Source organism: Rana temporaria, chromosome 1 (assembly GCF_905171775.1).
Source record: "Rana temporaria chromosome 1, aRanTem1.1, whole genome shotgun sequence".
NCBI classification, from domain to species: Eukaryota; Metazoa; Chordata; class Amphibia; order Anura; family Ranidae; genus Rana; species Rana temporaria.
Window position 1 is genome coordinate 616,930,126 of NC_053489.1, and position 20,492 is coordinate 616,950,617.

A 20,492-nucleotide genomic window follows, 5' to 3' on the forward strand; every position below is an offset into this window, starting at 1 on the left:
AGCGAATATATCTCGAATATTCGAATATATATTCGAGATATATCGCGAAATCGAATATGGCATATTCTGCTCAACACTAATGAACATATGTAAAGATCACAAAACTGTCTGTGAATTTACTTCGGCATGCCCATGAAAGAGGGTTGGCAACCCTCGTTCATGGGCATTTTTTCCATTAATCTGGAAGAGGGGTCTTTCTCAGCTAAACACACCCTCCTTCCTGCATGCCTGCACTAGGGGGAGATTCCAGGAATTAAATGCGTCATTAATCATCTGCCTTTACGCAAGAAGTCTGCAGCTAGAAATGCTAGGGGGCTAGTGGTTTCTCAATCCTGGACAAATGGATCGATGGGCGAGTTTGCTTTAAATATAAAAAATGTATTAAATAGCATTTTCGGTTTGTAGTGCTCAGATACACAGGTATGGTTCACTGTTGTCATCATCTAAAAAAAAAAAAAAAACCCTTGTGGTGGACTTTTTAGGCACGTAACGAGTATATTTAAATAAAATGTAGTTTATTAAATATATTGTGTAAAAAAAAGTTTCGACATATAACATATGGAAGGCATCTAGGACAGTATCACCATCTGTACATAATAATATACAGTATGTATATTATTATGTACAGATTGTGATACTGTCCTAAATTTTATTCAAATACTTTTTTTTTATTCAAAAAACTTTTTTTATTCAAAAAACTAAATTTTATTCAATACTTTTATACTCGTTACGTGCCTAAAAAGTACACCACAAGGGGTTTTTGTTTGTTAGCTTAAAATACTGGATGTGGCGCTAAAATGAATGCAGTGAACTGCCGTTCTATACAAATTTGACTGTTGTCATCATCTGGAAACCTAGCCCTGAGAATTGCCGGGAAACCATTACAGCCATCACATGGGTCCTTGGTTGAATCTTGACCAGGATGCTATGTGTATGGAGTTTGCATGTATTCCCTGTGTTCCCATGGATATTCTCTCTCCAGAAAGGTGCTCAGGGATGGACTGGCCATTGGGACTACAGGGAGTTTCCCGGTGGGCCGATGGCTCAGTGGGCCGGCTTCAGTGACAGCGGACCGCCACCCCCCTCTGCTCCTCTGTCTCTCCCTTCCCGCAGCGCTCACCTCCTCTCCCTCCCCGCAGCGCTCACCTGGGGAGGACCAGAGAAGCAGGGGGAGGACCAGAGGAGCAGGGGGGGCGACAGAGGAGCATGGGGGAGGGGACAGCTGACTCAACAGCTATGGCCTGGGAGTATCTCACTTCTGCCTAATCTTGTCCCATAAGGGGGGGCACCGAACTGATTCTTTTCCCCGGGTGAAATAATGTCTAGCTTCCCCACTGGTACTGCCTATAAGAGTACCAGTACCAGCCGTTCTACTCTAATTATTTATTAGAGTAGAACGGCTAGTGGCTAGTGAAAGGGGGAAAGGGGCCTTGGTGGCCAGGGGGGGGGGGGTGCAGGAGTTGTCAGGCCACCATGGGAGAGCCCTGTCAAAGTGGGCCAGTCTGGATGAAGTCCAGGGCCAAATTTTTGTCCCAGTCCAGCCCTGCAGGTGCTGGTAGGTTAACTGGTCCATGTCTAACTTGGCCTTAGTATGTAAAAATTGGCTAATTCCAATCCCGGAGCAGTTGGGGAGGGTTGAGGAAAGATCTGGTGACCATATAAAAAAGGACCAAGGAAATTCTATGAATAAGGCTCTCAAGCACCTCAGACATGGCATCCAAAGAGCTGGCCTGTAGAAACACTAATGCCGCGTACACACGATCAGACATCCCGCCAACAAAACCGTGGATTTTGTTCCATTGGATGTTCGCTCAAACTTGTCTTGCATACACACGGTCACACAAATGTTGTCGGAAATTGCGAATGTCAAGAACTCGGTGTCGTACAACGCGTATGACGAGCCGAGAAAAATTACGTTTAATAGCTAGTGCGGCTCTTCTGCTTGATTCCGAGCATGTGTGGAATTTTGTGCGTCGGAATTGTGTCACACGCTTGGAATTTCCGACCAGTTCTTAAATTTTTGTTGTCGTAAATTCCGACACCAAATGTCGATGTATGTGGCATTAGGGTAGGATACGATTGTACGGGTATCACAAACACACAATATAACTTGATTAATGTTATATTTATATTTCTTTGGTAAATTACCAAAAGTGTCACAGCTACTATTTTCTTCCACTTTTCAGTGCTGCATTTATTTATTCTTTTATGTAAGGTTTTATGAGGCTTTGCTCTGGGTTTTAGGTTCCGTCATTAGTCCCATGGTATATTATTCCATAAAACATGGATTGCATCTATAAAAGAAGACCATTAGATGGAGCTCTTGTTTCAGAGAGACGACCTTTACCAAGAGCATAAATAATTAGAAAATTTCACTGTAGACCTACAGCAGTGGTCTGCAAAGAAACTTCCAGTATACCTTACTAGGTAAATCCTCTAATTGGTCACAGTGCTTGTCTTATCAAGTCATTTAGCTTGTTACATGGAGGAAGATGAATCTTCAGAACATTTTGTGGGTTATCCAATATCGTTACAACCAGCTGTTACAAAATTTCTGTCAGAAATCATTTTGCAGATAGCCAGGATGTTGGTGCCACTGAGGCTACCCTGAAAAACACATGAAAAACAAATCATTAACCGCTTCATAACTGTGTGTATAAACCAGTAAAAGGAACCCAAAAAACTTAGGGCCAGATCCACAAACACCCGGCGCAACGTAACTTTTGTCATTTAAGTTACACCGCTGCAAATTACACAAGGTAGTGCCCGATCCACAAAGCACTTACCTGGAAATTTGCAGCGGTGTAACTTAAAATCGTCTGGCGCAAGGCGTTCCTAATTTAATGGGGCGAGTCCCATTTAAATTAGGCGCGCTCCCGCGCCGGACGTACTGCGCATGCTCCCGACATCATTTACCCGACGTGCTTTGCGCGGTTTTACGTTGCGCCGGGTTTTGAGAATAGCGACGGGCGTAAAAAAAAAATACGAGTTGCGGCGGGAAAAAAAATAATAAAAAAATAAAAAAGACACCGTCGTGGGAAAGAAGGGTCTACTTTTACATGGTGTACTAACTTTACACCTTGTAAAAGCAGCCCTAATTTTTCGATAGCAAACTAATACTTACGGAGAAAAAACGAAGCTTAAAAGCTTCCTGGATCTCCGTAAGTGCTAATTTGCATACCCGACGCGGCATTTCGACTCGAAATGCCCCCAGCGGCGGCCGAGGTACTGCATCCTAAGATCCGACAGTGTAAGTCCCTTACACATGTCGGATCTTCTGTCTATCTATGTGAAACTGATTCTGTGGATCAGTTCCAAAGATAGAAACAGGGATACGATGGCGTATCAGTAGATACGCCGGCGTATCCCTTTTGTGGATTACCCCCTTAGAGATGACATATATACTGGGGGCCAGATCCACATACATTAAGATAGGCGTAGCGTATGTGAGATACGCTACGCCGCTGTAACTTACTTTTGAATTCTTCGAATCCACAAAGAATTTGCGCCGTAAGTTACGGCAGCGTAGTGTATCTCTCTGGGCGTAATTCAAATCGGCGAGTAGGGCGCGCGTTTCATTTAAATGAAGCGCGTCCCCGCGCCGAATGAACTGCGCATGTGCCGTCCCTAAATTTCCTGCCGCGCATTGCGCTAAATGACGTCGCAACAACGTCATTTTTTTAACTTAGACGTGAATTACGTCCATCCCTATTCACGGACGACTTACGCAAAAAAAAATAAAAAATTTAAATTTTGACGCGGGAACGACGGCCATACTTAACATGGCAAGTCTATCTATACGCCGCAAAATACCAGCTTTAACTATACGCCGGAAAAAGCAGACTAGAGACGACGTAAGAGAATGCGACGGCCGCGTGTACGTTCGTGGATCGTCGGAAAAAGCTAATTTGCATACCCGACGCGGAAAACGAAGCAAACTCCACCCAGCGGACGCCGAAGTATTGCATCTACGATCCGAAGGCGTACGAAGTCGTACGCCTGTGGGATCGAACCCAGATTCCGTCGTATCTTGGTTTGAGGATTCAAACTAAAGATACGACGCAGGAATTTTGAAAGTACGCCGGCGTACTCTCTCTCTGGATCTGGCCCTAAAACGTTTCAACTTTTTTTTTTTGATATTCGCTTAGGTGTGAAGTTGAGGAATACATGACTTTTTGGTGGTTCTGGGCAGCTGGGGTGAGTAAGTGTGGTGATAAGGAAGATCTTTGTGAATAAAACTGTTCTCCATTATCTAACCGTGTTCTCTCTCTTATAATTTTTTTTATAATTTTCTGTTAGTCTGTTTTTTTTTTTTATAAAAAGGCATAACATTTTAAGTTTATATAGTTGACTGGAACAACAATGCAGCTTTCAGTACTTATTGGCTATATTTTATAATAATATATATGTAGCGCCCCCTTGCTTTCAGCATGGGCACTACGCTAAAGTTAATGGGGAATGGGAGAATTACGTTGCTCCCATTCATGATTTGTTCAAATTCCGGGACCACTGTCATTCCAGAATTGTCCACTGGGTCAGTCTGTGGTCCAGGGATGCAGTGCCATCCCTGGCCGGCAGTTGGCACTAGAGAGGTTCTGGCGGAGCACACTTTCCCAGCAGCCAATTAGAGGAGTTTTTCCCCTCGCAGGGCATGCTGGGGGAGGGTGTATCTGGGACATGTGTCATGTGTTCCAAAACCTTTGCGGGGTCCCCGTTCCAGGTGCAGTACCCACCTTCAGGGTACGCGCATCCATGGACCCCGCCAGCGCAGCCCACCTGGCCAAAGCTCGGGACTGAATTGACCCTCATCCTGTCATCCTGAGGAGAAAGGGGACTCCAGTGGTTCGCTGGGTTCCAGAATCTATTGAGAAAATTCCAGTCTGGGATCGGGTGTCCGGACCACTGACAGGTATGATTGCTGTCATCCGGGGGCCTGTTTAGGAAAAAGTCCACTGGGAGGAGTTGCTCTTTATTCACCTTTATTGAAATTGCTATTTATTCCTTTACTCCTTTATTGAAATTGGCCTATTGCGGAGGCCCTAGAGCCAGGTCTGTGAGACAGATCTGTTCCTCCTAGATAGTTCAGAGTGACACTTCGGCTGCCAGGCCTATCATAGGGGTCTGTCCCGGGGCACTTTACCCACTCCGAGTAGAGTGGTGACGAGTTACAGAAGTTGGTACTATACAGAGCAGTACTGACTCAGTGACTGCTCAACTGATATCCAGGCCTGATACTGCAAGGTTTTCTCCTTCTATCCTTTCATCAACCTTGTCCTTCCAAACTGATGTTGATGTTGGCCGTGTTGGCCTGGAAATAAAGCATTGAAAACTCTTCAATCACTGTCTGGACCTTCGCTCACTATTTGTTCTACCACCGCACCCCCCTGGAGCCATGTCAGGGTAACTTAATTTGCCGATCCCAAATCAATCAGCGGCTCCTTTCGGGGGTAAGCGCTACATATATATAAAAAATGTGCCTACATAAATAGTGATTTAAAAAAAAAAAAAATTCTGGTTAGAGAGACCAAACATTTTTTTTAAATTGTTCCTATACAGTCACCTTTCAAAACCTTTAAGTTCACTTTCATGGGAAAAAAATCTAGCAAAATTGCTACACAAATCACAATATTGTTTTTTTTTAATGGTTTTAGACAATAACCTTACCCCCCAATCTACAGCGCTGTAATTTTCTGTAAAATGTAATGCAATATGGCAACCTGGTGGCTTTTTGTACATCATTAGGTGAACAGAACTTCCCCAGAAAATGGAAAATTGTATCAAATACTTACCGTAATTTTCCTTTCCTGACGACAAACCATGGCAGCATACTAGTGCTAGAGCTCCGCCTCTTGACCACTCCCTCAGGACCAGTGAATAGCATAAATTAAGGCATGGTTAGCCACCACCCCATTCTTTGTAACAAGCCACATACCGAACGCACATGGGTGGGCTCATATGCTGCCATGGTTTGGCGTCAGGAAAGGAAAATTACGTTAAGTATTTGATACAATTTTCCATTTTCCTGACACCAACATGGCAGCATACTAGTGATAAATAACTAGCTGACAGGGTGGGATCTACTCAGTGCCGATCCTGACCTCCCTGGGGCCCTAAGCAAAATGACGTGGCACATTAAAAATGAGAAGCGGGGGGCGCTGATGACAGTGACATGTCACATTAAAGAAAGTTGAGAAGTGGGGGGAGGGGGTGTTCTGCTGTCGGAAATGACTCAGCCAGCGAGTTTAGAAGTGGGGTGAGGGGGTGAAAATGACTTCTCACCAGGCGGGGCCTCTAGTAATCTGGGGGGCCCTTTGCAGCTTTGCGGGGGCCCTAAGCAGCTTGCATAGTGAGCCTATAGGGAGGATCGGCCCTGGATCTATTTGTCCAACCAATCTTCTAATTAGGATGAGACAGAGGACTAAATAGTCCTTCCTACAAAGTTCCCTGATATCAGGGCCCCCAGGTCTATTCTGTCAAGTTTGAGTAGGAATGTTGGGAAGACCACGATACCCCTCTACAGATGGGCACCATAGATTCTTTTGAATGTGTTGCCTATGAGGCTTCAACTGCTCTGGTAGAGTGCTCCGCCACCGCTGACGGAGGCTCGCGACCCCTAGTCCTATATGTTCAACCAAGCCTGATAGGGTCCAGGCAGTAACCTCTTTCCCTTGATTCCCAGCTGGAATGACAAAAGGTTTATTTAGATGACCTGAAAGGGACAATTGTGGACAGATACTACTTTAACCACTTAAGACCCGGACCTTTAGGCAGCTAAAGGACCCGGCCAGGTTTTGCGATTCGGCACTGCGTCGCTTTAACAGACAATTGCGCGGTCATGCGACATGGCTCCCAAACAAAATTGGCGTCCTTTTTTTTCCACAAATAGAGCTTTCTTTTGGTGGTATTTGATCACCTCTACGGTTTTTATTTTTTGCGCTATAAACAAAAGTAGAGCGACAATTTTGAAAAAAATGCAATATTTTTTACTTTTTGCTATAATAAATATCCCCCAAAAATATATAAAAAAACGTTTTTTTTCCTCAGTTTAGGCCGATACGTATTCTTCTACCTATTTTTGGTAAAAAAAATCGCAATAAGCGTTTATCGGTTGGTTTGCACAAAATTTATAGCGTGTTCAAAATAGGGGATATTTTTATTGCATTTTTATAAAAAAATTTTTTTACTACTAATGGCGGCAATCAGCGATTTTTTTCGTGACTGCGACATTATGGTGGACACTTCGGAGAATGTTGACACATTTTTGGGACCATTGTCATTTTCACAGCAAAAAATGCATTTAAAATGCATTGTTTACTGTGAAAATGTCAATTGCAGTTTGGGAGTTAACCACAAGGGGGCGCTGATGGGGTTATGTGTGACCTCATGTGTGTTTACAACTGTAGGGGGTGTGGCTTTAGGTGTGACGTCATCGATTGTGTATCCCTTTAAAAGGGATCACACGATTGATGACGCCGCCACAGTGAAGAATGGGGAAGCTGTGTTTACACACAGCTCTCCCCATTCTTCAGCTCCGGGGACCTATCGCGGGACTCCAGCGGCGATCGGGTCCGCGGGTCTCGCGGTCCCGGAGCTTCTGACTGGGTCGGAGGTGCGCGCCCGCGACCCATGGCTGGGTACTATCACAGGACGTACCTATACGTGCATGTGCCCAGCCGTGCCATTCTGCCGCCGTAAATGTGCAGGAGGCGGTCCTTGGATAAAGTTATGAAAATTATCAGTTTGTGAGACTTTCCTGTGTGATGTTCTGGAAAGTTAGGCAATGTCCAGCTGTCTGTTAAATAGCAGGCTGTTGCGATGTTTGTGGCAAGATGATCTACAAGACCAACTTTACTCCTTTTGGAAAGAAAAGAATATACATATATACATATACTCCAATATATCTTTTCCTTGGTGACCTAGGGCCAGATTCACAAAAGAGATACGATGGAGTATCTCAGATACTCCGTCGTATCTCTCAGGCCCCGTACACACCATAGAATCCATCTGCTGAAAAATCTCAGCGGATCGGTTTCAGCGGATAGATTCTATGGTGTGTACATTTCTGTGGATATTTATCCGCGGAAATTTCACGATTCCAGCAGATAAAAATTTGTAGACATGTCTACAAATCTATCCGCTTGAATCGATCCCAACGGATTGATCCGCTGGTCTGTACAGACTCACCGGATCAATCCGTCCAAAGGGATCCTCCGCATGCGTCGTAATGATTCAACGCATGCGTGGAATTCCTTATATGACAGCGTCGCGCTCGTCGCCGCGTCATCATCGTGGCGACCGCGCTACACGTCATCGCGAGGGGATTTCGGCGCGGATTTCGATCCTATGGTGAGTACACTCCATCGGATCCAAATCCGCTGAAATCCTCGAGAGGATTTATCCGCGGAAACGGTCCGCTGGACCGTATCCGCGGATAAATCCTCTCGTGTGTACTAGGCCTCAGAGTATCTATGCGACTGATTCATAGAATCAGTTACGCATAGATAGCCAGAAGATCCGACAGGTGTAATTGTTTTACACTGTCGGATCTTAGGATGCAGTACCGCGGCCGCCGCTGGGGGGAGTTCGCGTCGTAAACCAGCGTCGGGTATGCAAATTAGGAGTTACGGCAATCCACGAAGATTTTTCCCGTCGTTACGTCGTCGCAAGTGTTAGATTTCCGTCGCAAAGATAGGGCACCTTTAATATGATGGAAAAGTACTCCACCATGTTAAAGTATGCCCGTCTTTCCCGCGTCGCTTTTGAATTCTTTTATTTTTGCCGGCGTAAGTCATTTGATCACGTCGCGATTCACAAAACGTCGGCGCGTCGTAATTTCGCGCAAAGCACGTCGGGAAATTTGCGACGGGAGCATGCGCAGTACGTCCGGCGCGAGAGCGCGCCTAATTTAAATGGTACCCGCCCCATTTGAATTGGGCCGCCTTGCGCCGGACGTGTTTACGATACACCGCCGCAAATTTCCAGGTAAGTGTTTTGTGGATCGGGCACTAAATCGGAAAACTTGCGGCGGTGTAACGTAAATGGGTTACGTTACGCTGCGCCGCGGGTACGTGAATCTGGCCCTTACTCTCCAAAACTCAAAAGTTGTGCAAACTGAAGGATTCTTGGCCCATTTAAATGTGTTATTGCCGATATAGCCGACACTCGTGAGCTATGTGAGGATAGGCTAAGGCCTGGAGGAAGTATAGAACAGCTGGCACTGAAAGGGCAGTAGGATGAATGTCTCTACCAAGAAAAAGCAAACTTGTTCCAGAATTAGGCCTAGATGTTGTAAGTAGAATGTCTTCTCACACACAACAAAGTAGAGATCACTCTGGAGTGAAACTGGGGCACCCACCCTCCCCCTTTAGTACCCCTGCTTGCAGCCCCAGTCTGCATAGGTTATGGAGGGGCAATGTCTTCTGTATCCTGAAATGAATGGCTAGGGAAAACCGAGGGCCTCCTGGTCAATATGGAGGACTGGCTATGACAACTATGTACTCTGTTGACAGCCTCAAGAGGAATCTCATGTACTGGAAATGTTGGGGAAAAATATATAGGTTAGATTGCAGTCCCATGGAGAGACCAGAGCATCTGCCCCCTGCGCCTTGGGGTGCGGAAACAAAGTCAGACATACCCAAAGTTTGCGATTACTGTGGGAAACAAGGAGGTCTGTCTGTGGTAGGCCCCACCTGTGGACCAGATCAGAGAAGACCTGGGACATAGACCCTCATTGTGCTCTGGGAAGCTTGTACTTGCTCAAAAAATCTGCTGGGAGGTAAACTGCTTCCGGATTTTTGCTGATCACCTTCCGTCCCAGGCTTTATGGGTTTTATCTCTCTCACTTGCATATTGCCGTGAGTTTCACCCTGGAGCTGAATATAGGCAACTACTGCCCTGTTGCTCAACTGCAAGGAGACTGGTCTTCCTTGACTCTGTGTAGTAAGGCCAAAGTGCTAAAAGGGGCTGCTTGAACCCCAGCGCATTCAAGATTACCCTCCTTGGCTGGGAATCTTCGCTTGCCTTGACCGAAAGTCCCTCGCAGTGTATCTTCCCGAATGTCTTGTAGACATGATTCGTAGCAATTCTCCAGTGTAAGGGTCCTAACGGACCAAGACTTCCTCAAGGACTTTCCATCACTGCGGACCGCTACTCATACTGAGTAACACTGTTATTAACGGTGTTCGATCCTGTTTCCTCCCTTGCAGAATTCTTGAAATTTAAGTTTGCGTGTCCATGCACCCCATGAATCATCTGTATGCATGATGACGTTGTGCCCAGTTGACTGAGGCACTGAGAAACCATCAAACGAGTGGAAGTATACTTCCTCAGAATTCTGTTCCTGACTGTCACCACTTCCTCTGATGGAAATAAGAGGAACTAGAGCACCCCCAGGGTACACTAACCGTTAGGATGGAGACAGTTGGCTTTGCTTTCCCTCTAAGGTGTGAGGATAGGATAGGCATCCTGACAATCCAGCAACAGCATCCTGGTTGTACTGTTTAATGGACTTCATCTTAAAGATCTCAAAGAGGGCCCAGAAGGGTTCCACCTCTTCCGATCTGCTACTGGACACTAGCCAACATCCCCTGCAAACTCCAAACAGGATTGTATAGAAAACCTACAATCCCTCTTGAGTCTGAAGTGTTTGTAAGCATTATAGCAGCACACCTGTTGTGGTGGACTTGGCATATCCGTGGGAGAGAAATGGTCTGGAGGAGGAGCAGGGAGGAATTTCCCGAAGTGACCATGAGTGCCCGATACCTTCATCCAAGGACCTGTACCACATGCTGTCCAGAAACACGTAAAGTGTGCCCTCTAGGTCTTACCTTAAGGCTCCATTTCCACTATTGCAACCCCAAAGCCGCGTGATTTTGCTGCGATTTTTTGCATTTTTTTGCTGCGATTTTCATGTGACTGAAAACAATGCCTGTGTAAGTCGCATCAAAGTGGGACCAAAGTAGTTCAGGGACTATTTTGAAGTCGCTGCCACTTGAAGTCGCACAGATATAAACGATACTCATTGGAAATCATGGGGAACGACCTGTCATGTGACTTTCCAGTCTCAAGTTGCACTAAAGGAAACTGAGCCCTAGAGTCTGGGCATGCACTTGTGTGACTGTTTTTTCCTAGAAGTCTGCACTAAGATACAAGTCAGACTCCTCTGATTGGCCTCCTTAGGCCTCGTACACACGATAGGTTAACCAGAGGACAGCGGTCTGAAGAACCGTTTTCATCGGTCAAAACCGATCGTGTGTGGGCCTCATAGGTTATTTAACCATAGGTTAAAAAAAAGACAACTTGCTTTAAAATTAACCTATGGATTGGTAACCTATAGGTCAAAACCGATCGTTAGTAGGCACGACCATCGGTTAAAAACCCACGCATGCTCAGAATCAAGTCGACGCATGCTTGGAAGCATTGAACTTCATTTTTTCAGCACGTCGTTGTGTTTTACGTCACCGCGTTCTGACACGATCGGTTATTTAACCTATGGTGTGTAGGCGTGACGGACCATCAGTCAGCTTCATCAGTTAACCTATGACAACGGTCCTTCAGTCCTATCGTGTGTACGAGGCTTTAGATTTTCCTCCTTCATATAGCTTGTGACGGACCCCCATACTCAAGATGAGTCTGTCCTCCGTATCGCTCCTCTGTCCGGTACCACACATTCAAGACCCCTTAGCTTTCCCATTCACTTTTTTGTAGCTCAGTGTAGGTAAAATATCACACAGTTTATTAGAACCAGAATACAAGTCTTACAGCGAGGATCGAAAGTTTGGGCACCCCAGGTAAAAATTTGTATTAATGTGCATAACGAAGATGGAAAAATCTCCAAAAGGCATCAAATTACAGATTAGACATTCTTATAATATGCCAAAAAAAGTTAGATTTTATTTCCATCATTTACACTTTCAAAATTACAGAAAACAAAAAAATGGCGTCTGCAAAAGTTTGGGCACCCTGCAGAATTTATAGCATGCATTGCCCCCTTTGCAAAGCTGAGGTCTGCCAGTGTCATGGATTGTTCTCAATCATTGTCTGGGAAGACCAGGTGATGTCAATCTCAAAGGTTTTAAATGCCCAGACTCATCTGACCTTGCCCCAACAATCAACACCATGGGTTCTTCTAAGCAGTTGTCTAGAAAACTGAAACTGAAAATAGTTGACGCTCACAAAGATGGAGAAGGCTATAAGAAGATAGCAAAGCGTTTTCAGATGTCAATATCCTCTGTTCGGAATGTAATTCAGAAATGGCTGTCATCAGGAACAGTTGAACTTAAAGCAAGATCTGGAAGACCAAGAAAAATATCAGACAGAACAGCTCGCAGGATTGTGAGAAAAGCAATTCAAAACCCACGTTTAACTGCACGATCCCTCCAGGAAGATTAGGCAGACACTGGAGTTGTGGTACACTATTCCACTATAAAGAGATACTTGTACAAATATGGTCTTCATGGAAGAGTCATCAGAAGAAAACCTCTTCTACGTCCTCACCACAAAAATCAACATTTGAACTTTGCAAATGAACATATAGACAAGCCTGATGCATTTTGGACCGATGAGGTTAAAATAGAACTTTTTTCCTGGAATGAGCAAAGGTACGTTTGGAGAAGAAAGGGCACGGAATTTAATGAAAAGAACCTCTGTCCAACTGTTAAGCATGGGGGTGGATCAATCATGCTTTGGGGTTGTATTGCAGCCAGTGGCACAGGGAACATTTCATGAGTAGAAGGAAAAATGTATTCAATAAAATGTCAGCAAATTTTGGATGGTAACTTGATGCCATCTGTGAAAAAGCTGAAGTTAAAGAGAGGATGGCTTCTACACTTCTACAAATGGATAATGATCCTAAACACACCTCAAAATCCACGGGGGATTACATCAAGAGGCGTAAACTGAAGGTTTTGCCATGGCCTTCACAATCTCTGACCTCAACATAATTGAAAATCTATGGATAGACCTTAAAAGAGCAGTGCGTGACAGACAGCCCAGAAATCTCAAAGTACTGGAAAACTTTTGTATGGAAGAATGGGCAAAGATACCTCAAACAAGAATTGAAAGACTCTTGGGTGGCTACAAAAAGTGTTTACAAGCTGTGATACTTGCCAAAGGGGGCAGTACAAGATATTAACTCTGCAGGGTGTCCAAACTTTTGCCATTTTTTTGTTTTCTGTAATTTTGAAAGTGTAAATGATGGAAATAAAATCTAACTTTTTTTGACATATAAGAATGTCTAATCTGTAATTTGATGCCTTTTGGAGATTTTTCCATCTTTCCTTGGCTTTGTTATGTACATTAATACAAATGTTTACCTGGGGTGCCCAAACTTTCCATCCCCACTGTATATACAGTGCTCTCACCTTGTAGGCTTATTTATAAAGCTTTAGATAACAATCACTCCTCTGATTGGCCTCCTTAGATTTTCCTCTTCATATAGCTAATTACATCACAAGGTGTACTGCTTCCTTATTGTTAGCACATCGCCCACATGTAAGGTACAAAGCTTACAATAGTGCTTTACTGCTTTTAAAAATAATTTTTTTATATAAAGCATAAAATAAGTTCCACTCACATTTTTCAAATAAAAAACCAAGCCATGGTTATGTATTCACAAGTGATGGGACAAGGTATCACCTCACAGCCAGATCTGCAGCCCGGGTTATCAGCGTTCCCCCGTCTTTTACACTGGCTCTATTTTCCTTCTGTTACTTCCTGATTTCTTCCACGTCAGCTTCCCAAGCCCCTCCTACAAGTTTCGTCACTCCTTGTGACTTCTTCGGGGACATGTGGTTGGATGATGTGTTACCTATTGTATTTATATCAGGGGTCTCAAACTGGCGGCTCTTGCAAAACTACAAGTTCCATAAGGCATTGCAGGGCTGACAGTTACAAGCATGACTTCCACAGGCAGATGCATGATGGGACTTGTAGTTCCACAACAACTAGAGGGCCATCAGTTTGAGACCCCTGATTTATATAGACGATCGCCGCCATTTTCTTGGAGTCTACCTCGTTTTGAATGGTGGGCATTTTCCCTCAGTCTTGTTATGTGTATTATTAGTCTGTGTGCAGCTGTTGATCTCCTACACTCCTATAACTTATTGGCTTATGGAGTAAATGTAGATCGCCAACCTTTTTATTTCACCCCAGCAGTAGTTTTCCTATTAATCTTGTTTACCAAAGTTTATTGTAAGAATAGTTTTGGACAAGTGTACATACATTATAAACATATGAACAGTATATGGTTCAAAGTAGTAACTTAGACAGATAAGTATATCAAGCATTATGTGATAACATTGTAAAACCTGTGAGTTAGAGATCTGATACGTTGCATAGTACTGCGACTTAAGTTATGTTTTCTTGGCAATATTAGATGGAGGACCAACTGGACCATTTAGAATCATATATTGGTAAGCTATCGTTTAGGGTGTGGAATACTCTCTCTGAGAGTTTGATTATTTCCATTCGGTCTAACACCTGTTGCCAGGAAACGGTACTGGTTCTCCAATTCAGTGCAACCATCCACTGAATTGAACTACACAAGGAGTGTAGTAGTCTAATGTAAGGTGTGGGAATATCAGGTATCCCGGCATAAAGGATGCAGATTTGAGGGGAGAGGGGGATTATGTGACCTGAAGCAGACTCAAAATGTGCTGCAGCAGATTTCCACACCTGCTTCAGAAGTGGGCAGCTCCAAAATATGTGTAGCAGAGTACCTTGTTCAGTACAGCCTCTGAAACAATTTGGGGAGATTGATGGATAAAAAGTATGCAGCTTGGAGGGAGTGAAGTACCATCGAGAGAATATTTTAATTGGTGTTTCTCTAAAAGAGATAGCTTTATTGCATTTCCTGAGATTTTCCGCCATAGAGTACCAGGATTCTGGAGGAATTGTCACTCCTAAGTCCTCTTCCCAATGTAACATCTGGGAGGATTTCTCCTCCAGTTTGAGATTATTAAGGTAGCTGTATATCAGGGAAATCATCCCTCTGTCACGAGAGGAGGAGAGGCATATTTTTTCAAATAGTGTCTTGGTAGGTAGGGTGGAAAGTGAAAAGAATTTTGTAAAAAATGATTTTATAAGCATATAATTTTCTATCTCTGCGTAGGGAAGACCATGGTCTCTTTGTATCATTGTGAAAGTTTTAAATTTCCATTTATACTGCAGTGAGGATAGTGTAGATACGTTTTTGTCTATCCATAAAGAGAAATGTCTCCTGTTGGTGTATGCCTGGTTGAGTCTGGTGTCGCCCAGGAATGAGGTAAGAGGGGATATGGGTGAAGAAAGAAGATAAGTGTCATTCGTTTTCATCCATAGTTGAAAGAGGTGAGCCACTACTAAGTTAAGTTTAGAGAGTTTCCTATACAGTACGTTTTTGGACCATAATATGCCCTGGAGATGGAGTGGGAGGATAGAGGTAGTTTCAAACCTCTTCCATGGTATATTTTGCAGCGGGGAGAACCATTGTGACATCTGGGAGAGTTTTGTGGCCAGATAATAATGCCAAAGGTTGGGAAGGCCTAGGCCGCCCTTTGATTGAGGATGGTGTAGGAGAGCATAACTATATCTGGGTTTTTTATTCGCCCAGATAAATTTGTTGATAGTTCTCTGGATGCCCTCAATCTTGGTTTTGGGAACCAGTATAGGAAGGGAGCGAAAATAGTACAATAATTTAGGGATAATGCTCATCTTGATCGCACAAACTCTGCCCAGAAATGAGATGTGATAAGAGGACCAAGAATTCATAAGATAGTTAATGCGTGCAATGATTGGGGGGTAGTTAATTTTGTACAATTGTGCATATGAATGGGTAATATTGACTCCCAGGTATCTGAATGATTCTTTGCACCAGATGAACTGGAAGTTGTTGCTTAATCTAGACTGTAAATTGGGGGGTAGATTAATAGATAGTGCTGAACATTTAGCAGGATTAATTTTAAGCCCTGAGACCGCATGAAATGTGTCTAATGTGTCTAAGAGCACTGGGATGGAAAGGAGGGGTTCCGTAAGGAACACTAGAGCGTCATCAGCATATAGGCTGATCTTAAACTCCGAGTCTCCCTTTGTGTATCCTCGTATGTCTGTGTTATGTCTGATGGTTTGAGCAAGGGGCTCAATGGCCAGCGCAAAAAGGAGGGGGGAAAGGGGACAGCCTTGTCTGGTTCCCCTCCCCAGCCTGAAAAACTCTGAATTATTACCAGGGATTTTGATACGAGTCTGGGGGGCATGGTAAAGGGCATTAAAAACTTGTAGAAATTTGCCTGAGATTCCAAATTTAGGGAGAAGTTTGTTTAAGTAGGACCAGCTCACGCTGTCAAAGGCCTTGTGTATGTCCAAACTCAAAAGGCAGGCCTGTTTGGAGTTCAGGTTAGCGTCTTGGATAATATTTGTCACCAATCTTATGTTGTCTACTATCTGTCTTCCTGGGATAAAGCCTGATTGATCGTGGTGGATTAATGGGGAAATGACTGTGGCCAATCTGTCTGCGAGGATTCTACCGAATATTTTTAGATCATTATTTAATACTGATATGGGTCGAAAATTTTGAGGAAGAGTGTGATCCTTATCTGGTTTAGGAATCAAGGAGAGGTTTGCTAAAAGCATCTCCTCTGGGAATTGATTACCCTCCAGGACATGGTTGAAAAGTTTCATAAGATTAGGGGCTAATAGGGGGGCAAATTTTTTATAGTAGGATGTTGTAAATCCATCTGGGCCCGGGGCCGTGGATACTTTGAGGGATTTAATTACCTGGGAGATTTCTTCTATGGTACAGGGTCTATTTAGGGATTCAGTTTGGTGAAGGTCTAAAGATGGGAGTTGTAGATTATCTAACCAGGAGTTAGCCAATGTATCTGAGTTTGTACCTGGGTCAGACAGAAGTTTTTTGTAAAAGTCTGTGAAAATATTAAGAACTCCTCGTGGGTGTGTGACTAGATTACCCTGAGTGTCCCGAAGTTTGTAAATGTGAGTGGGATTGATGTCTTGGTTCAGCTTCCTGGCAAACATTGCCGAAGGGGAGTTACTGTGTATTAAAAATTTGGCCTTTGAGAACCTTAAAGACCTTTCTGTGTTGGCCGACAGAATAAGATCCAGATCCCTACGTTTGGATTGGATCTGTTGTGTTATTTCCTGTGAAGTTGAATGTTGGAGTTTGTTGTATAATTGATTTAAATCGTTTGTCAGGCTTTTGATATTGATCAGTCTTTCTCTATTTTTGTTTGCTGCTATTTGAATGATATGACCTCTCAGGACCGCCTTATGTGCTACCCAGATTGTGGTAGGAGAAGTGTCTTCGTTGATGTTGTCTTCAAAATAATTATTGATATGAGTAGCAATGGAGTCTTTATTTACTGAGTCTGCAAGAAGGGCATCGTTAAGTCGCCAATTAAATGTTGAAGGGGAAAGGCCTATGTGGGATGTATCGAAAGATATGATGTTGTGATCTGACCATGGGCATGGATGGATATGAGCTTGGGATGAGTTGGCCAACAGGACAGGGGTGCAAAAGATATAGTCCAACCTAGCGTAGCAGTCATGTGGGTGAGAGTAGTGTGTAAAGGCTTTGATTCCTACGTTGTGGGCCCTCCAGGAGTCTATTAGTTGATTTTTGTTAATATGTCTATTAATTGTTTTAGAGAACGATTTTGAAGAGGGTGATATTTTACTTCTGTCTAGGGCTGGGTGAGCAGTCAGGTTAAAATCACCACCCAGGATCATATGTGGGGAGTGATATCTATCAAGAGTATTAAAGAAGTTTGAGAAGAAAGTCGTTTGTGATTCGTTTGGTGCATATACAGATGCTATGGTGATCCCTTTGTTATTGATAGTACCCTTTAGGATTATAAAGCGGCTATCTGGGTCTTTAACAATATGTTGTATGTCGAAAATGACTGAATTACGAATAAAAATTGCTACCCCACGTGTTTTATTAGAGAACGTGGTGTAGTGGTGTTGACCATATGTTCTATTAAAAAAGGTGGGGTGGTTAGCGGTAGCAAAGTGCGTCTCTTGGAGTAAAACAATGTCTGCTCCAATTCTCTTGTAATGTTGGAATGCTTTCTTACGTTTGTGGGGTGAGTTAAATCCCTGTGTGTTATGGGAAATTATTCTAAGACCCATGAGTAAACAATATATGGAGTATCAACAGAGCAAATTCTATCAGGACGTGCAACCACAAGGTTTGGGTCAGGCAACCATACACTAACATAATTGTAATAACAATCAACTCTAGCCAGAGTATAGCTGTGAGAATCACGTGAGACAGGATTTTACATTCAATGTGAAGCATTGAGAACATAAAGAGTACCATGCTTGAGCAATAAAACATTAAAAGAGTTCTTAACTGGTATCTGTCAATGGAAGAATTTAACCATGGAGAGAAGGCCATATTGGCCCATACCATATACCATAACATTATCAAAACAGTAAAACAGATTTTGGGGACAGGAAAAGGCCTGTCAAACATTTTACAACTGCTAGTTGTAAGAGGTGGGACAAAAATGTCCCTGGACCACAATCCGCCCGAGTGGTGCTTCATCCGAGAACGGAGCAGCAGTCGAGAACGGTCGTGGAAGTGGGGTCAATCTAGCGACGACGGATGTTCTAGGCATCTTGAAAAAGAGAAAACAAAAGATAATCATATCTATAATACCAATTAGTTAGTGCAGGAAAAAAAGATAAAAAAATAGGGTGCATAGGGTGGGAGCCCCCACCCAATTGACTTGTGTTGTGAAGCGGAGACTCAGTCCTAGGGTGTATAGAGTGGGAAAAAAACTTATTTTCTTCTTTTCTCTCTTCTTCCCCGTTATGGGGCAGAGGTATAGTCCAAAAAGATTCACAGGATCCATCCAGTTCACATTAGTTAGTGTTGGAGCAAGGGTATGGTCTCAACGAAGGTTTGTGGACCTACTCCACCACCGCATCTCAGCTGGTGGTTATTCAGGAGCAGTTCTAAAGAACGTGTTCAGTGTGTGTATTAGAAGAGATGGGATGATGAGTAATTTTCTCTCTGATACGAGAAACTTACAGGAAAAAAAAAAGAAAAAAGAACAGTCAAGAACCAAGAAGTGACAGTGTTTTAAAAAAAAACAAAACAAAAGGGAGACCTCTTAAGATCTGAAAATGTTAATTCTGGAAAGCTTGAATTAATCTTCTTTGGTCCCGTTGGCTGCGTCTGGAAGACGGGGTCGACCAAATCGGTGAAGGTCTGGGGGTAGCAGGGGGTCTATTAGGAGGGGCTTGGTTAAGCAAACCTAGTTTCACCAGCAGTTCCTTTCCCTCTATTACATTGTAGACCGTGTAAGTAGATCCATTATGTGGGATCGTAAGCTTAAAGGGGAATCCCCAGCGGTACCTGATCCTAGCTGCTTGCAGAACAGTGGTGACTTCCTTCATCCTGCGTCTCCTATCCAGGGTTGCAGGGGATATATCTGGGTAAATCTGGATTCTTTTGCCATCCATGTTGAGGTTAGGGGAGTTTCTGGAGGCCCGCATGATATCTTCTTTAGTAAGGAAATCCCTCATGCACATCACAATGTCCCTGGGTGGACCATCAGGGGGGGGTTTGGGACGGAGTGCTCTGTGGATTCTGTCACAGATAAAGGCTGCTGGAGGTTTATCTGGTAAAAGACTGTGAAAAAATTTAGATACTGCAGGCATCAGGTCAGTGACAGTCTCAGGGACCCCACGCAGTCTAATATTATGGCGGCGGTTTCGATTGTCGAGGTCCTCGACTTGCGCCTGCATAAATGCAAAGTTGTCTGCTAAATTTTCAAAATCTTTTCTGAGGTCATTGTGAGCCAGAGAAAGCTCATCGTGCTTCGTTTCTAGGAGATCAGTGCGGCTGCCAATGCTGGCAATCTCCTGAGACAGAGCCGTTGTAGATTTGTGCACCTCATGTTCAATTTTCTCCACCAGTTTATTAAATACAGCTGTCAGGCTATCATCTAAGTCCGCCTTAGATAGGGGGGGACTGTACTCACTGTTATTTTGCTGTGAAGGAGCGGTCATAGGTAGGTGAACGTCCGTGCTGGCTTGTGTCCACATGTGCTGGTCGGCGCCATCTTGGGACGCCTTCTTGTTCCTCTGCTCCATTGTAAGGAGAAAGTTCGTTAACGAGTGCCCAGAGCTCCGATTCCGCTTCTTCCTAGCGGTTGGCATACACTGTGTGTTCCCACAGGGGTGCTGGGTGAAAACGCCTATTAGAGTGCTAAATTGCCCTGGGAAATCCGCCTAGAAGGCCCGGGTCTCGTGGAGCACGGCTCAGGCGAGTCCGGTCAGCATCGCGCCGCGCATGCGCCCCCGTTTTCCTATTAATCTTATATGCCAGGGTGTAAATGCTGGTATACAAATAAAAAAAAAGAGCACCATCATTTTGTTGTAGCCTCCCTGATTTAAAATAGTGGCCATTTTTCCTTAGTTTATTCAATACATATGTACCACTTTAATTTTGGGCCTGCACTTTGCCTTTCAACCCCCCAGAAATTGGCTCG